Source organism: Physcomitrium patens, chromosome 25, assembly GCF_059467195.1.
Source record: "Physcomitrium patens ecotype Gransden chromosome 25, ASM5946719v1, whole genome shotgun sequence".
NCBI lineage: Eukaryota > Viridiplantae > Streptophyta > Bryopsida > Funariales > Funariaceae > Physcomitrium > Physcomitrium patens.
In genome coordinates, this window is record NC_143434.1 from 14,563,599 (window position 1) to 14,581,167 (window position 17,569).

Consider the following 17,569-nt stretch of genomic DNA (forward strand, 5'->3'; position numbering starts at 1 on the left):
ACTTTAACATTTATTCTTCTTAAATAGTTGAGTTTTTTATATTAAATTATTTTAATATAATTCTTTATCTAAAAAATATTATTTTATTTTATTATTTTTTTAAAGAGTCAATCTATGTCAATTTTACATTCTTTTGTTAATTATTTGACTATTCAATGGACTTTTTTGAAATTAATTAATATACATAATTGAATCTTGATTTCTTTTGAACCTTATTTAAGTGATCTAACAAGTAGTTTACAAAATTATTATTAATTTTATTTATTATAAATATATATAATCTGATAAAAAAACATTATATAAAATATTTTTTGAAAAAAATTATCAATATTTTAGAATATTATTTTTGAAATAATTTAGATTTGAGATACTCCTTATAAAACTTTTATAAGATCATGTTTTTACAATAATTTTTGAAATCTTGCTATTAACCACAAGTACATTTTTTTTGATTTTATAAATTATTTTAGATATTTTATTTTTATTTTTAAATTACAATATTTTATATATATACACTTACATATATATTCATGTGTATGTATGGATTGTACTACCACATTGCTATGTACAATTATAATAGTTGTTGTAGATATTATGCAATACAAAATATAAGACTGTTGGATGCTAGAGATAATACTTATTGCGCAGCAACAAGGAAGAATTGCAAGTAAATAATAAAGCTCAACATTAGAACTATGGAAGTGCAATAATGAGCAGTGCAAGATGGCTTAGGGACAAAGCTTGTTATTGTTCCTACAACAAAGTTAAATTTTGCGAGATGTTAGGGATTATGTATAAGACAAGGATTCAAGACTAAGAAATGGAGTTAGCTCGACATTAAAACAATAATTGAATATAAAGCAAGAAGGTCCTGACTAAACCATAAGAAGTGAGTTGTCAAGACTGAGAATCCCTTCAACCTCGACTTCTATATATACTAGATCCTAGAAAACTTCTTCAAAAATTTCTATGATGCTTTGGAACAAAACAAGCCTAAAATCCTTCTTCGACAACTTCCTAAATCATCTAAAGCCTCCAAGAACCTTCCAAGATCTCCTATGATTTTCTACAATTTTTTTAGAATCTACTAGAACCTTTTGGAACCTTCTTAGAACCTATTGGAATCTTCTCGAACCTTTTAAGATCTATAAGAACCTTCTTAAAATCTTCTAGAACCTTTTTAAAACCTTCTAGAACCTTTTCAAATCTTCTTCAGTTGTATGTTTGTGGCATCACTTCTTCCTCGAGCTTCAAGGTCTCTAAGAAGCAATATTATTGCAAGTCAGTTTTTGTATAAGAAGTTGAAAAATCTGTCGTATAGTGTCCACTATATATTCTAGTTATTTTTTATAAGGCAAATTATTCATAGGCCCCTATAGCCATCGATAGTATTCCAAGCCTTTTACTTCTGACCAAGTATGAACTTTGGTATCTTTATTATGGAATTGTCTTATAAATATTCCTTCTAAGCATCCTTCATAAGCAAGTTCAAGCTATTGTTCTTGATTTCATTGCTTTTGATCTAGATGGATGTCATTGATGGAACTTTTGAACCTTCATTTGTGTATTTATAAGGTTATTAGTTCATTCCCACATGCAATTAATGATAGCATATTTGTACCAATAGACTAGGTATTCAAGTCTTTTATGTCTTATCCTTGAATTTAATACTAATTCTACCTCAAATTAAAAATGATCATTGATTTCAACGATAGGAAGTGGTGGTTGTCTTCAACTTGGTATGTTTGTTTTTTTATACCTTTCATAAAGTGAAACATAAAAGATTGGATGAATCTTCATGGATGAAGGTAATTCCAAGTGATAAGTTATGTTATTGATTTATTTTTGAATCACAAATGGTCCCAACCTTTGGTAGTTCAACTTATCATATAGCTTGTTGTTTTTTATATTGCACCAAAGAAGCCACACTTTGTCTCCAACTTGGAATAGAGGATGTTCCTTCTTTAATTCATCTGCAACTACTTTATAACATTGTTGAGCCCTTTCTAGATGAATATAATAAGGTATAGAAAATATAATTATATAGATAGTTAGAACCATGGAAGTTTCTAGAATTAGGGTTAGATTAGTGGAGCAAGTAGGATCTACCATGGAATATTTTAGAAGAGTTTAAGATGGTTATTTAGATAAGATCCATTGTAGAATCTTTGAAAAAAGGATTAGGACGGTTATCTAAGTAGGATCCACTATAGAATCTTCTAGAAAAGAAGTTTAAGATGGTTATTTAGGTAGATCAACTACCTAAGAACATTCTAGAAAGTCTATGGTGGTAGGACAAGGTATAAATAGGATTGATCAGGGCCTTTTAGGGCATCTGGTCAAATATAGCTTTAGATCCCTTTTCTTAGTAAAGTTTGGTTTTGCATCCTTTTGTTCAATTTTATTTTGTTTTATTTCTGTCTGCTCAGTTGTCTTTCATGTCTTATTTCGCATAGTTCCATTTAATTCTATATTTATCTATTTTGTTCTATTTTCTGATGAGATTTTATATTACTATAAAATAAAAAGATCTTAAATTTTTTGAAATAGTCTGGTCTTGTTTCATTGGTATCAGAGCAAGAGTTAGATTATTTATATTTGGTAGCATGTCAATAGTCATCATATAGTCCAAAGTCACTTATTATGGTTATACCTGGTACTGTGTTGAAGCTACTATGAGTTACTCTTAAAAAGTCAATCGGGAAGTGAGAAGGCATTACAATAGTATAGTCAAGTGGAAAAATTATAGTGTGGGAGATATGACAGAGCAATTCCAAATAGAGGTTCAAATACAACACTTTTTAAGCCAGATAGCTACTTTGCAAAGACAAGTAATGCATGAAACTCTAGTTTTGTCATTCATAATTATATAAGTATAATAAAATAATGGAAAGATTTGAAAAAGAATACAAGTCATTTTTTGGTTTATGATAATAAAGAATCCAGCTGCATGGTGTTGTTATTTAAGAAACACAATAAGCAAGACACAAGTAAGTAGAAATCAGCAAGGTTAGACACAAGAGAAATATGGAATGAGATACCTCTCACTTCCAACATCCTTTACTTATAAGTAGAGATTACATCCATTTTGGCTAGTATTCAACTTATTTTCATCCAATTAAATCCTAGATTCCTCTTAACCTAGCTGCCACTTTAAATCCTAATCGTCACCTATAACCCTAGCCGCCACTTAAAACCCTAGCCGCCACCTTGGTAACTTTTCTTCATTTTTTTGCTGCCCTTTGACCATTAGCAACTTATCTAAGATAATATCTTTTACCTTCTAATTTATCTTCTATTTACTTTAACACTTCAACTTTGTTATTGGTCAAAGGCTAATAAACCTAATCTCTTTGTCAATTTGTAATGTCTATCTTTTATCAATACTTTTGTGAGTAAATCAGCAAGCATGTCTTTCATTGCACAATATTTTATATCAATTATTTCCATCTCAATCTTCTCTCGTATGAAAAGATGTTGAATATCAATGTATTTTATCCTTGAATGATATTATGGATTCTTGGCAAAAGCAAGGCATCCTTGATTGTCACACTTCATTGAAGTTGCTTCCAATTGCACAAGTCCAATGTCTTCTAAAATTTGTCTTAGCCATATTGCCTCCATTCCACCATGACTTGCTGCCATGTATTCCGCCTCCATTGTAGACCTTGCAATTATTGGTTGTCTCTTACAATTCCATGAAATTTCTCCCATTCCAACAAAGAATACATATCCTATTGTTGACCTTCTATCATTTGCATCTCCAGTCCAATCTGCATCATAATATCCATGTAATGTAATACTATCACCTCCAAGACACAATTTGAAGTTCAAAGTACCTTTTAAGTACCTCAAGATCCTCTTAATGGTTGCCCAATGAATTGGTCCAGCCTTTGATATGTGTTGACTCACAACACTCACCGCATATGCAAGATCCACCCTTGTACCAACCATTGCATATATAAGTGAGTATATTGTTGCCTTGTATGGAACATCTTTCATTTCTTCTTCAACTTCAACAAATTTCTCATCCGTAAGCTTCATCAACTTCAAATTTACCTCCAAAGGTGTTTCAATGGACTTATACTCCTCTATATTGAACCATTTCAACACTTCTTCAATGTACTTCTTTTGGCTCAATGTAATGATCTTCTTAGCTCAGTCTCTCACAATTTCCACTCCTAAGCAATAGTGGAGCTCTCCTAAATCACTCATTTTAAATTCTTTTGCTAACTTTGCTTTCAACCAATCAATCTTTTTCAAAGTATTGGTCAAAATGATGAAATCATCAACTTAAAGAATAGCAATCAGCAAGAAGGCTTTTGATTACATCACATACATGGAATGATCAGCGTCACTTCTCACAAATCCTTCATTCATAAAGAAGGTGTTGATACGTTGGTACCATATCCTTGATGATTGCTTAAGCCTATACAAGGATTTCTTCAACTTACATACAAGGTGTTGTTTACCTTCTTCAACAAATCCTTGAGGTTGATCCATGTAGATGTCTTTTTTCAATTCTCCATTCAAGAAAGCCATCTTCACATCCATTTGGTGCATCTCCAAATCCATTGCTGCCCCAATTGCCACAATGGTTCTAATGGTGGTGAATTTGGCCACGGGAGCAAATGTCTCATTGAAATCAACACTAGTAACTTGTGAGTAGTTTTTGGCAACCAATCTTACCTTATACCTCATAATATTATCCATTGCATCCCTTTTGGTTCTAAATACCCACTTACAACCAATTAAAAATCGATTTGGTGGAAGTTGAGTCAATTTCCATGTTCCATTGTCCGTGAGTGATTTTTACTCTTTTTCGATAGCATTCTCCCACTTCATAGCATCTGTGGACTTTATTATATGACATAAACTCAACGGATTAGCAAGAAGTGTAACATTGGCATGTTCTTTACTTACTTGAGGAAAAATATGGTCCTTCCACCATTCACCACGTTATTTTCTATTTTTCAAAGGATATCTCCTTTCATTTGAAGAAGACTCAACTTGTTGCACTCCATGGTCACCTCCAACCTTCATTTCTTTTGAAGATAGTCTTTTTTCACTCAAAGGTTTATAATCCTCATCACCATCATCATCAACATCTTCATGCTCTTCATTGTTGGTCTTAGCAATTGTAGAAGCCTTCTTGTCCACCTTCTTTACTTCTTCATCTTCATTTCTACCTTTACAACCATCATTGTCTTTGTCTTCTTCCTTCTTTGTTGAATTTGAAGATGTATCCACAAACACACCATTACTCTCAATTGGACACATTTCCAAGTACTCACAAGCACTCTTATATTCCAAAAACTCAACATCACGACTTTTGATGATTTTTTTAGTCTCCAAACACATGAGCCTATATGCCTTTGTACCTTCACAATATCCAACAAATACATATTTTGTACCTTTTGCATCAAATTTTGATTTCATACAATCTAATATCTTTGTATATGCTATGCATTCAAAGGTCCTCATGTGAGAAACACAGGGTTTTCTCTCACTCCAAGCTTTTTCCTGCGTCATTGATGTAAGTACACTTATAGGATACCTATTTCTTATGTATACTGCATTCATCACTGCTTCAGCCAAAAACTCATGTCCAAGGTGTTGAGCATGAAGCATACTCCTTGCCATCTCCATAATTGTCTGATTTACTCTTTCACCAACTCCATTTTGTTGTGGAGTGTAAGAAGTGGAGGTTTGTCTTGCAATACCATGTAACTTTAAGAAATCATTGAATTACTTTGATATATACTCATCTCTATTGTCTGTATGCAATACCTTGATTTTACATTCACATTGCTTCTCCACAAGTGCCTTAAACTCCTTAAACCTTGTGAAACACTCACTCTTTGCTTTGAGGATGAAAATCCATACTTTCCTTGAAAAGTCATCAATGAATGTGACAAAATACCTTGCACCTCCTATTGATGGCATCTTCATAGGTCCACAAACATCAAAATGGCCAATCTCCAATAACTTGGTTGCACATATTGCAACTCCACTTGGAAATGAGGCCCTTTGTTGTTTGCCTTGAATACAACCTTTACAAGCAAGTGTCATAGCATTGTGGCTTATATGCCTAAGATCTAAGCTACTTACCATGGATTGGAGCTCCTTCATGCTCTTGGCATTCAAATGACTAAGGTGTCGATGTCAAATGCCAAACTTATTATGATCCTAAGGAAATTCAGCAAATATCTCCACTTCAACTCTATTCACCTTTTTACACTTGATGAAGTAGAGGTTGCCATCTCTAAAGCCTTTTGTAATATGATCTCCTTTCAATGTCTTCAAAAAACATCCATTCTTATCAAATTGCATTTTATAACCATGTAAAACAAGTTTACTCACTGAGAAAAGGTTTTTCTTCATCTTTGGCACATGTAAGACGTCCTTCAATCTGATCTTCTTAATTTGGCCTTTTACAACAATCTCTATAATAATTGAGCCCATTCAAATAGCTTATACTATGCTGTTGTCTCCCATGAGGATATTTACTATTGAAATCTCTTCATAAGTGTCAAATTAACTAGGGAGTCATGTGCTTGGTGGCACAAGAATCAATGATTCACATCAACATAGCAGCCATGGAAGTGCCTTCACTTGCCATGAATGTATAATCATCACCTCCATATTTATCACGAGCATTGTTTACACTTTCTCTATCTCCTTTCTTAGTGTCAAGGACAAGAACTCAATGAAAAAATAATTCAGATAAGTGAGCCTTCACTCAAAGAAAGGTAATAAAATATAAATAAACAAGTATGTATATTGAAAGAGAAACTAGAATAGCTATTGCCAAAAGACAAGAAAACTAGAGACCCTTGAAACTAGATTAGGAGCAAGAAAAGAGTTAACAAGAGTGAAGAAGGCTTCACTCTTGTCTCTATATATACTATCTAACTAGGGGCTACATGGCGATGTTCTATAGGACCTCCAATATGTGTTGACTTTGTAGGACACATGCCTTGACTTACAAGGCAAGTTTTTCTACGTATGGACCACATAGTTAGCTTGATCTTCAAGCTAACAACATGTGTGGCACATGGCCAACTTGTTGACCATGTTTCTAATCCAAAAGGTCAATTAAAGACACCTATGAAGTCGAAGCAGCATCTATGAAGCTTCTAGGAAGCTTCTATATTAAATACTATAGAATTAATTTATTTTTCCTTACTTTTACTTACTTCTATCTATTTGTATATGTAATTACTAACTTACATGAGTATGTCCTTGACATTACTCCTCCTTCTAGGGATGAGTTCCATGAGAAGCGGTCATCGTATTGTTGAGGCCTTCATAACTTCCTTCAAATAGAACATTTGGAACACCATCAGGAGTTGTTCCTACCTCTAGCAAAATTATCAAATATCGGGAGTCCCTTCCCAAACAGTGATACCAAATATATTGTATCTCGCCATCTATTCGAGGAAGAACATGTTGTTCTTGAAGATCTTCATGTCGATTGTATCATCTTAAAGATTGTGACAATCGTAATGTCTCATCCGACAGGTCAACAAACAAAGGCTCTTGAGTCGAATCCACTGGTTGTTAGTTCTCCATCTCCTGAACGTCACAACTACAAAGAAGCTATGAGCAAAGATTGAAAGTAGAATGTTATCTTGCTTAGATGTTGTTTCTTTTATAAAGAAGGTTTTCATCTTGATTTTGATGGATGTCGTCGATGAAAAGCCTCCACCACCTTTGTTGCATTTGCAAGATCTTTATTGGCTCCCATGTGCATTCACTAATACCATATCTACGCCAATGGACAAGATATTCCAATTTATTTTGGCGCCGCCTTGAATCTAAGACTTCTTCTATTTCAAACTCTTCATTATTGTCCACTTCTATAGGAAGAGGTTGAGCTTGTCATCTTCTTGGTATGTCCACTGTCTTGTATGGTTCAAGAAGAGACACGTGGAATACTCGATGGAATTTCATTGACTCCGGTAGATGTAAACGATATGCAAATAGATTGATTTGTGCAGAAATAAAAAATGGTCCCAGCCTTCAATAGTCCAATTTGTCACAAGGACAAGTGGTCTTGATATTGCGACGAAGTAGCCATATCTTATCACTTAAGAGAAATGGTAGTTGTTCCTTTCTATAGACATCCGCATTGACCTTTTGTTGTTCTTGAGCCTCTTTTAACTACGCCTTCATCGTTGCATGTAGCTCTGATAAATGAATCGCCAAATCTTTCGAAGTAGGATTATCAACTTTTGAAAAGTCAAAAGTATCAAGTCATGGATGATAACCATAATTAGTAAAAAAAGGTGTTTATTTTGTAGAAGAATGTACAGTGTTATTATAAGCAAACTCTGCCAATGGTAAAAGAGTTGTCCAATCATCTTGTTGGTAGTTAATGATATACCTTAAATATTGCTCCAAAACTTGATTAACACGCTCTGTTTGTCCATCAAATTGAGGATGGAATGTCGAAGGTAGTTTTATATCCACTTTTAGAATCTTGAAAAGAGTCCACCAAAATCTTGATACAAATTGACTTTCCCTATCTGATATAATATCCTTGGATAATCCATGATAGCGATAGATATTGTCAAGAAAGAGCTTAGCTATTTCTTCACTTGTGATAGATTTTGTACAAGATATAAAATAAGCCATCTTGGTAAAACGATCTACTATCACAAATATAGAGTCATAAGAACCTGAGATTGGAAGATCTATGATGAAGTCTATAGAAACAGAAGACCATGGTTGTTTTGGAATGGATAATGGCTGAAGAAGTCCGTAAGGTCGATGACAAGTAGTTTTTGATCTTGAGCAAATATCACATGATTATACAAAATCTTTGACTGCCTTCTACATTTGAGGCCATTAAAAATCTTTAGATATCAGCTCCAAAGTCTGATTATATCCAAAATGTCCTGCTGATAGGAAGTCATGACGAGCTTGAAGAACACGTAAACGTGCTTCTCCTTTTGGAACATATAGGCATCCTTCGAAATAGAGTAGGTTGTTCTTGAATTCAAATATAGAAGGATCATGAGATTTAAAAGAATTATTCTTGATATCATGAATAAGAGGGTCTGAAGACATACGTAACTAGACTTACTCAAAAAAAGTTAAATCAACAGTCAATGTTGATTTTATTGCTCGAAGATGAAATTGCTTCGGCTTCAAGATAACCATTTTTTGTTGCTTAAAAGCTGCATCTCTTTCTTTTGGTACAAGATAAGAATGTTTAGACAAGGCATTGGACAAACCTTATTGTTTTCCTGGCCGATAAGTGATGATGAACTCGAATCTTGATAAAGACATACTCCAATGTGCTTGACGACAATTTAATACACATGCTGACATAAAATATTTGAGGTTCTTGTGATTCATATACACGGTGACTAGACTGGAAGTGCCTTCTAGATAATGATACCATTCTTGAAAAGAATCTACAATTACAAGAAGTTTTTTTTCGTGGATCTCATAATTGATTTCTGCTACTGAGAATTTTCTTGAATGAAAGGCTACTGGATGAAGTTTGTCATTTGTTCCCATCTGTGATAAAACTGCATCCAGAGCAAAGTCTAATGCATTTGTTTCCATAAAGAATGCTTTGGAAAAATCAACACAATACAAGATTGGTGCAGAAACAAACGCTGTCTTCAAAGATTCAAAAGCAACTTCCGCTTCTTAATTCCATTGGAGTGTGTCTTTACAAGTCAAATGTGTAAGTGGAGCTACAACTCAAGAGAAGTCTTTGATGAAGATCCGATAGTAGTTGACAAATCCCAAAAAATATTGGACATCTCTTATCGTTTTTGGGATCTTCCAATCTATAATAGTTTGAACTTTCTTAGGATCCATTATAAGTCCATCATTTGAAATGATGTAACCTAAGAAATCGACTTGAGTAGTGTGGAATATACACTTTTCTATCTTAGTATAGAATTCTACATCTTTTAATTTTTGTAACACACGACGAACATGAAGTTCATGTTCTTCTAGATTTTTAGAATAGATTAAGAAGTCGTCTAGATAATAAACTACAAAATCATCCAAAAACTCTCGAAAAATATCATTCATTAGATGTTGAAAAGCTGCTGGTGTATTTATAAGTCCAAAAGACATGATGTTGTATTCAAAATGTTCATACCTAGTTCGAAACGTAGTCTTTCATTCATCTCCTTCTTTGATGCGTACTAGATTGTATGCTCTCTGAAGATCTATTTTTGTATAGATCTTAGCTTGATTCAGCTAAACAAGAAGTCCGGATATTAAAGGTAGTGGATACCTATTCTTGATGGTAATCTTGTTGAGTCCTTGATAATCAGCACATATTTGTAATGATCCATTTTTTTTCTTCACAAATAGAATTGGAGCTCCTGTCAAAGATTTAGAATCGTGTATGAAATTCTTGGCTAGATTTTCTTCAATATACTCCTTGAGTTCAGTCAATTCATTGTGTGATAAATTGTAGATTGGTCCAAATGGTGGTTGTACTCCTTCTTGAAGGTCAATTGAGCAATCATAGGAACGATGTTCCGGAAGTGTATCCGCATTCTTTTTTTCAAATATATCTTGAAATTCTTGATATTGGCTTGGAATGCCACTTGAAGTCTTTTCACTAGTAGAAACGGATGTAGCATAAATAATGTAAGGTGATTCTTTCATAGCAGCATGCAAGAAAGCTTTTACACCTATAAATACGGGTTTAATTGAACTAGACTTATAGCTCTCTACTTGATTAACTACATTGTTAGTTATACTTTTAGAGAAAGTAAGAGTTCGAGAATTCCAATCTATTTGAGGGTTGTATTTTTCTAACCACGATAAATCTAAAATGACTAGATTAGAGGGAGATCTAATAATATTAAATACTACAAAACTATTATGATCATTGATTATTACTTCTATAGGAAGGGTTTCGTGAGTAATATCTCTAGAAGACAATGAATGACCATTTATGACTTCTATATGAACAGGTTTAGTTTCTTTACTAAAGATATGCTATATTTTTTAGTAAATTCTTCATCTAAAAAACATGCTGAGGCTCCCGAATCTAACAAGGCACAGTCTTTGTAATGTTTAGGTCCTAAAATAACATTTAATGTAAAGCAAGGAGAGGGCTCTGAGGAGAGAATAGGACCTTTACTAGATGTTGTGCAAGGTTCTAGTTCCACGGTGTCGTGTTGTAACACGATTATACAGTGAAAATAAAAAGAAAGGGGAATTTTATTAATATTCAGTTACCTCGAATATTGGGAGCATCGACCAACTCCAGTACAAATACTGAGTGGTCAAGTTCAGTCACTCCGTTATAGTCAGCCGGGGCATACTGAAATGCTCCATTCGATTCCAATAACGGGAGTCAGCAGGAAGAGAAGGACCAATTCATAAGACGGGTTCGAGGAGCCAATTGGATCCAATTTCGATAATCCAATCCGGGTCCTCTTATCCAATATGAGACCTGAATTGGCCGGTCAACCCAGTGCAGTCTAATTACGGGAAATCCAGGTCTTACTACGGGTCTTAGCCAATCTGACGCGAGGACCAATTTGACCCAATTACGGGAACATCCAGGTTACTACAGGCATCTTTACCAATATAGGACCTGAATTGGTCGGGCGACTCAATGTGGTCCCGATTACGGGGTTCGATTCTGTTTCAGGCTGTCCTGTTCTCTGTGCCGTCTCAAGGAACATTGTTTTCGGTAAATGGATTTCTAAAAGGCAAAAATGGAGGAGAAAGCTTGACGGCGAGAGCCAATTTCGGATCCAAGCTTGAGGTGGGAGCCAATTCCGGATCTAAGAGGGAAGATTGAAGAAATTCAGAGGATAAGGTTAGGTGGGATATAGTTTTGGGTGTGGTTTTTTTTTTAAGGGGAAATCGAGGGGGGAGCTAGTTTTCAAGCTTTTGGAAGGTTACCAGTTCGGTTTTCATTGGAGGTTTTTTTGAAGATCAAGGGAATTAGAGAGAGGAGCTTCATGCTTCGGGTCGGGGAAAGAAATACATAGAATTTGGATTTTTCTTCTTCGTAGAATTTTGGGAAAGACTGAGGCAATCGCTGCTGAAGTCAGTGTTGTAATGGTGAATCGGGATTTTTAAATGAAGTGGGTTTGAATACTCTTGACTGTTTTGTGAAATCGAGTTACGTCTGTGATTGAAGGATTAAAAGGGTGTCTATAGGATTGAGTATGTGGAGTGAATGAAATTTATTGGGTTAATCTAACAAGACAGTCAGTGGATACAAGATCGTAAGTACAAAGCAGTATTGAAGGTTAACAGTTTGGGTTGTTCGGGGTTCTCTGTAACGTCTAGAGACCTACCGGCTAGGGCAAAAAGGACTTCGACAAGCAGTCGAAGAGCACCCGTATAGATTTATGGTACATTGTTGCAGTCGTTTATATTCTAGCAGTCAAAAACTGATAGACTGCTTGACTATCGGCGAATCTCCATACTACCTTCTACAGCCAGACGCCCGACGCGTTCTCGAGCAGGAAAGCACGTAATACGACATAAGTGGTGAACCCGACGTGAAAGCTTGAGGTAGAAGGTATTGGATTTCGGTTGATTTTATCTTTATTTTTATGGAAAACGAAAATAAAAATTTTGAAGGATTTTTGGGAGAAGTTTGTGATGGGGAGTCTTCTAAAGGACAAGGTATGCACATGGATCCATCTATTGCTAGTTTGTTTCAAGCCTTCTCATTGTCAATGCAGCAACAGCAAAGCAATGATCGGAAGGAAGCTTTGGCAACCAAAGCATTGCAAGCAGTGGTCAATAAAATTGATCAATTTGATGAGAGGAATATTTCAAGGTATTTAAGATGTTATGTTCGTGAAATGGAATTAAATCGGGTTTCTGAGAAGAAAATGGTTGCACTATTTGGACTTGCGACGATACCGGAGATAAGGGACCACATTACATCGATTACGGATCGTTGTGGGAATTCATGGGAGGATTTTTCACATGCATTGAAAGACAAATATTTCTTGGAAGATGCTGATCGCGTTACTAAGAAGCTGTTTCTGGGATGGATTGAACGGCCCAATAAGAATTTGCAAGCAACAGAGCTACTAAGGGAATTTGAGAGGCAGTACTCTCAATTATCGAAGGTAGAAAAATTGACATTGGAGCCGAAAAAAGTTGATCTATTTCTTCAAGCTGCTGATGGAGAATTGCAAGAGAAATTAGAACCCCTTCTTGAAGACAAAGAAGAAGATGAAGGATTGACAACGAAGTGGAAGAACGTTGAAGATGCGGTGGGGTTGCTTACAAAAAAAGAAAGGAGGAAGGATAGGAGTAATATTCCGAAACCAGTACAAGCACCCCAAGTTCCAGTACGTACAACACCACCGACAATGCCTATAGTTCAACCTTCGACATCCTTGTCAAAGAAAGCAGATATGGGTATGGAAGAAATTATATGAGGAATGCGAGATCTTCAAATCAAATTGGCAAGACTTGAAGAGAATACTTCTATAAACAATTCAAAGAATGTTTCAAAACAAGGATATGTACAAAGATGCATTTGGTGTGATGATGCTTCACACACTAGAAAAGATTGCAATGAATTTAATAATATGATACGGCAGGGAATTATTTGCTGGAAAGATGGGAAGATAGCATTGAAAGATAGGGAAGATCTTCTTCAAACCAATTTTGGCAAGGGAGGAATGAGAGCATTGGTTCAAGATTACTTAAAAGAGCATGAAACAGTAGTACGAGAAAGTGCAAGTTATGGTGCTAGAGTAGATGATGAAATTGGTGGAAGTACGGAAACTAGTGAGTTTTGGGCTTCTGCCGTTTCTACAATGCAAGAAGGGAAATTACCTCGAGAAGCGTTATTGAGAACTGCAGCTACAATATGAGGAAGAACAGGTTGGGAGGATCCTGTTGAGTCTCTTTCAGTTCATGCATATATTGCTAAGAGCCAACATGAAGCTTTGATGGAAGAAAAAAGACGAGGAAATTTTGATGATACTAGAGAAGGAAATTCTTTTAAGAGGCAAACTCGAGGAGACAAGGCTCGGGAGGCAGCTTCACAAGAATTGCCTGTAAAGGATACCTCAGCATCATTGGGAGAAAAAACAATGGAGACAAAAGATAAGGGCAAATCAATTGCTTATAAGCTACTTTTTGACATTGAAGCGGCAACAAATTTGAAAGGGGTATTGGAAGAACGTATATTAAACGCTAAGGTAGAATTCACATTGAAAGAAGTTTTGGGAATTGCAAAGAAGGAGTTTCATGATGTTATCATCGACAGCATTAAGCGAAAGAGGTAATTAATGAGCGAAACTGGAATGAGTCATGCTATTGATGCAAGAATATGTAGAGATGAAGAAGAGGTTGATATTGGTTACAAGCAACCAACAAATGAAAAGAATGGGTATAATCAGCAAGTACGTTTCGAAGATTCTAGTGACAAGGAAATGGAAACTTTGAGCCATTATACTCGAAAGCATTGGGCAAGGGCAACTACTGAGGTATTGGTGAAGGTAGGAGATATAGAAGAACCAATAGTTGCTTTGGTCGACCATGGTTCTGAAATAAATCTCATGTCTAAAGATCTTTATAAGAAGCAAAAATGGCCAATTGATATGGAACATGGATGGGCAATACGAGCAGCTAATAACACACGATGCAAATTATATGGAGCTTGTCCAGATGTCAAAATTCGGATTGGAGATGTTGCGACGGAGCAACATTTCTTCGTTCAAGATACAACGTCTTATCCGTTGATTTTAGGACAACCTTATATCACAGCAACACGGATGGAAACAAAGGTACTTGACGATAGTTCTACTTATGCAAGGGTACGGAGCAAAGATGGGAGGAAAGCTGTACAATTTCTAACAGTACCTCCTAACCATGAACGGAATCGAGATAGGTTGAGGGAGAAACCATTGCCAAAGATTGTTGAAGGATTTAAGGATTTTGGGGAGGTACCACTGTAAAGCGAGATTATGGAGGTACAAAAGAGGAGGTACTCTCGCGAGATGAAGGTGCCTTTGATGCGAGTTTTATTGGTATATTGGAGAATGGAAATATTATGTATAAGAAAGTTGATGATTTTAAAAGAAAAGAAAGAAAAAGATTATATGATATTGAAGGACAATTATGCAAGATAGGTACATTGCAAGATGATGAGAGGATTTTGGGTGTTTATGAAGAAAATGGGCTGGAAGATTCATTGGAATTGATTACATCTATTGGGTTAGGGGATAATGATAAGATTGTTGAGATTCATTCGAGAGAGGTTTATACCATGCTTGAATCTTTTCAAGCACCAGAAGTCACAGTAGAGACGAGATATAAAACGGCAGATAAGAAGGTAAAGCATGTTGCCGGACCATTACCAGAGGATTCTAAAGAACAAATGGGAGAAGCATGAAAAGAAGCAAGTTTAAGAGATCCAATGAGTATTGGACATCAGTTTACTGAAGAGACTTTTGAAAAATTGAAGATTGGTTCTGATGGTTCTTTATTGCCGGAGGAAATTACTTGCTTCAAAAAGATGTTAGCTAAACAAGGTAGATCGTTTGCCTTCGAATCTCATGAAATTGGGTGTGTGGATCCAAATATTATAACACCTATGGTTATCTTCACTGTACCGCATGTACCTTGGAATCTAAGACCGATTCTAGTACCGAGGGCACATTTACCTAAATTGGTGGAACTATTGAAAGAAAAGATAAAGATGAAAATATTAGAACCTTCATTTGCGCCGTATTCTAGTCGATGGTTTACGGTACCTAAGATGAACGGGTCACTGCGGTTTATTCAAGATATGCAGCCGGTGAATGCTTTAACTGTCAGGAATGCAGGAATTGGACCTATTGTGGATGAATTTGCTGAGGCGTTTGCTGGAAGGGCGATCTATTCAATGGGTGATTTGTATTCAGGTTATGATCAATTTCAACTTGCCGAAGGGAGTAGAGATATGACAACGATGAGGACACCGCTTGGATTGGTTAGAATGTGCACTCTTCCTCAAGGCGCGACCAACTCAGTTGCGCATATGATGAATGGGATGAATAAGGTATTGAGAGATTTTATTCCGGAAAAGACTATGCCTTTTCTGGATGATGTTCCTATAAAAGGGTGCAAAGAAGGAGACAAGGATGAATTTTTAGATACGAGGGGGTGTCACAGATATGTTGTTGATCATATACAAGATTGTGAAAAGATTTTAACTCGGCTTGGAGAAGTTCATCTTACATTATCGAGTATGAAGTCCGTATTTGGAGTGCGAGAGGTTGTAATTGTTGGACATTTATGCGGATCTTACGGAAGAAAACCAGATCCGACTAAAGTTGATGCAATTGGAAGGATGAAAGAGGATTGTGGTTCTTTAACAGAGGTTCGCAGGTTTTTGGGTGCATGTGTATTTTATCGAATCTGGATCCCTCATTTTGCTCACATAGCAGATCCAATATATGAACTGTTACGCAAGGGTTACCGATTTGAATGGGAAGAAAGGCATATTCAGGCAATGCAATGATTGTAGAAATTTTTGATGTCACCTCCAATATTGAGAAAGGTTGATTATAAGTGCAATAGACCAGTGATTCTTACTGTAGACGCTAGCCCAATTGCCGTTGGATGGGCTGTGGGTCAAGATGATTCGAATGGGAGTAGATTTGCAGTTCGATTTGGGGCTAAAGTTTTAAGTATTCGTCAGCGTGCATATTCGCAAGTCAAAAGAGAACTTTGTGGAGTCGTTTCGGCTATGAAAGCTGAAAAGGACTATTTGATTGGGGCAGTAGTAGTAATTGAAACAGATTGCTTGCCATTGCTTGGAATGATTATTAACTGTTCAACGCCAGATATTGCAATGTTGAGATGGATTGCTTATATTAAGTCACTAAATCCAGAATTTTAGCATATCACTGGAAAGGACAATTTAGTAGCAGACATGCTATCTCGAGTAAGATACGAGAGGGAATACGAAATGGTTGAAGACATTGATGATGTCGGATTGAAATTCTATTCAATATCAAATCTCAACAGAGAAGACAAGCTATTTCTTGAAGAATCTTAGGAAGGAGAATTATTGGATATTGGTCATTATTTGAATACCTTGTCTAAGCACGGGAATTGGTCTACAGAAAAATTCAAACAAATAAGAAAAAAAGCATATGGATTTTTAGTTCGAGATGGATTCTTATGGAAGAGACCGAAGAAAGGAATTGGGATGCCACAACGAGTGATAGGCAAAAGGGAAGAAAAACTAAAATTATTAAAGGAGTTTCATGATAGTTTATGGGCAGGGCATAGAGGAATCTGGGCTACTTTTGCTAAACTCAAGGAACGATATTGGTGGAAAAATATGTATCGAGATGTGCTCTCATTTGTAGAGTCATGTGAAATCTGTCAATCGTATTCTAATATCCGACATCGAGATGGTCTTCATCCTACGTATCCTTTGGCTATTCATTTGAAATGGGTTGTTGATTTGGTTATTATGCCGGTTGGGTTAAGGCAGATGAGATATTTGGTATTAGCTCGTGAAGATTTATCAAATCAAGTAGAAGGAAGAGCATTGAGGACAAAATCTACAGAGGGGATTTGTAGGTTTTTGCTTGAA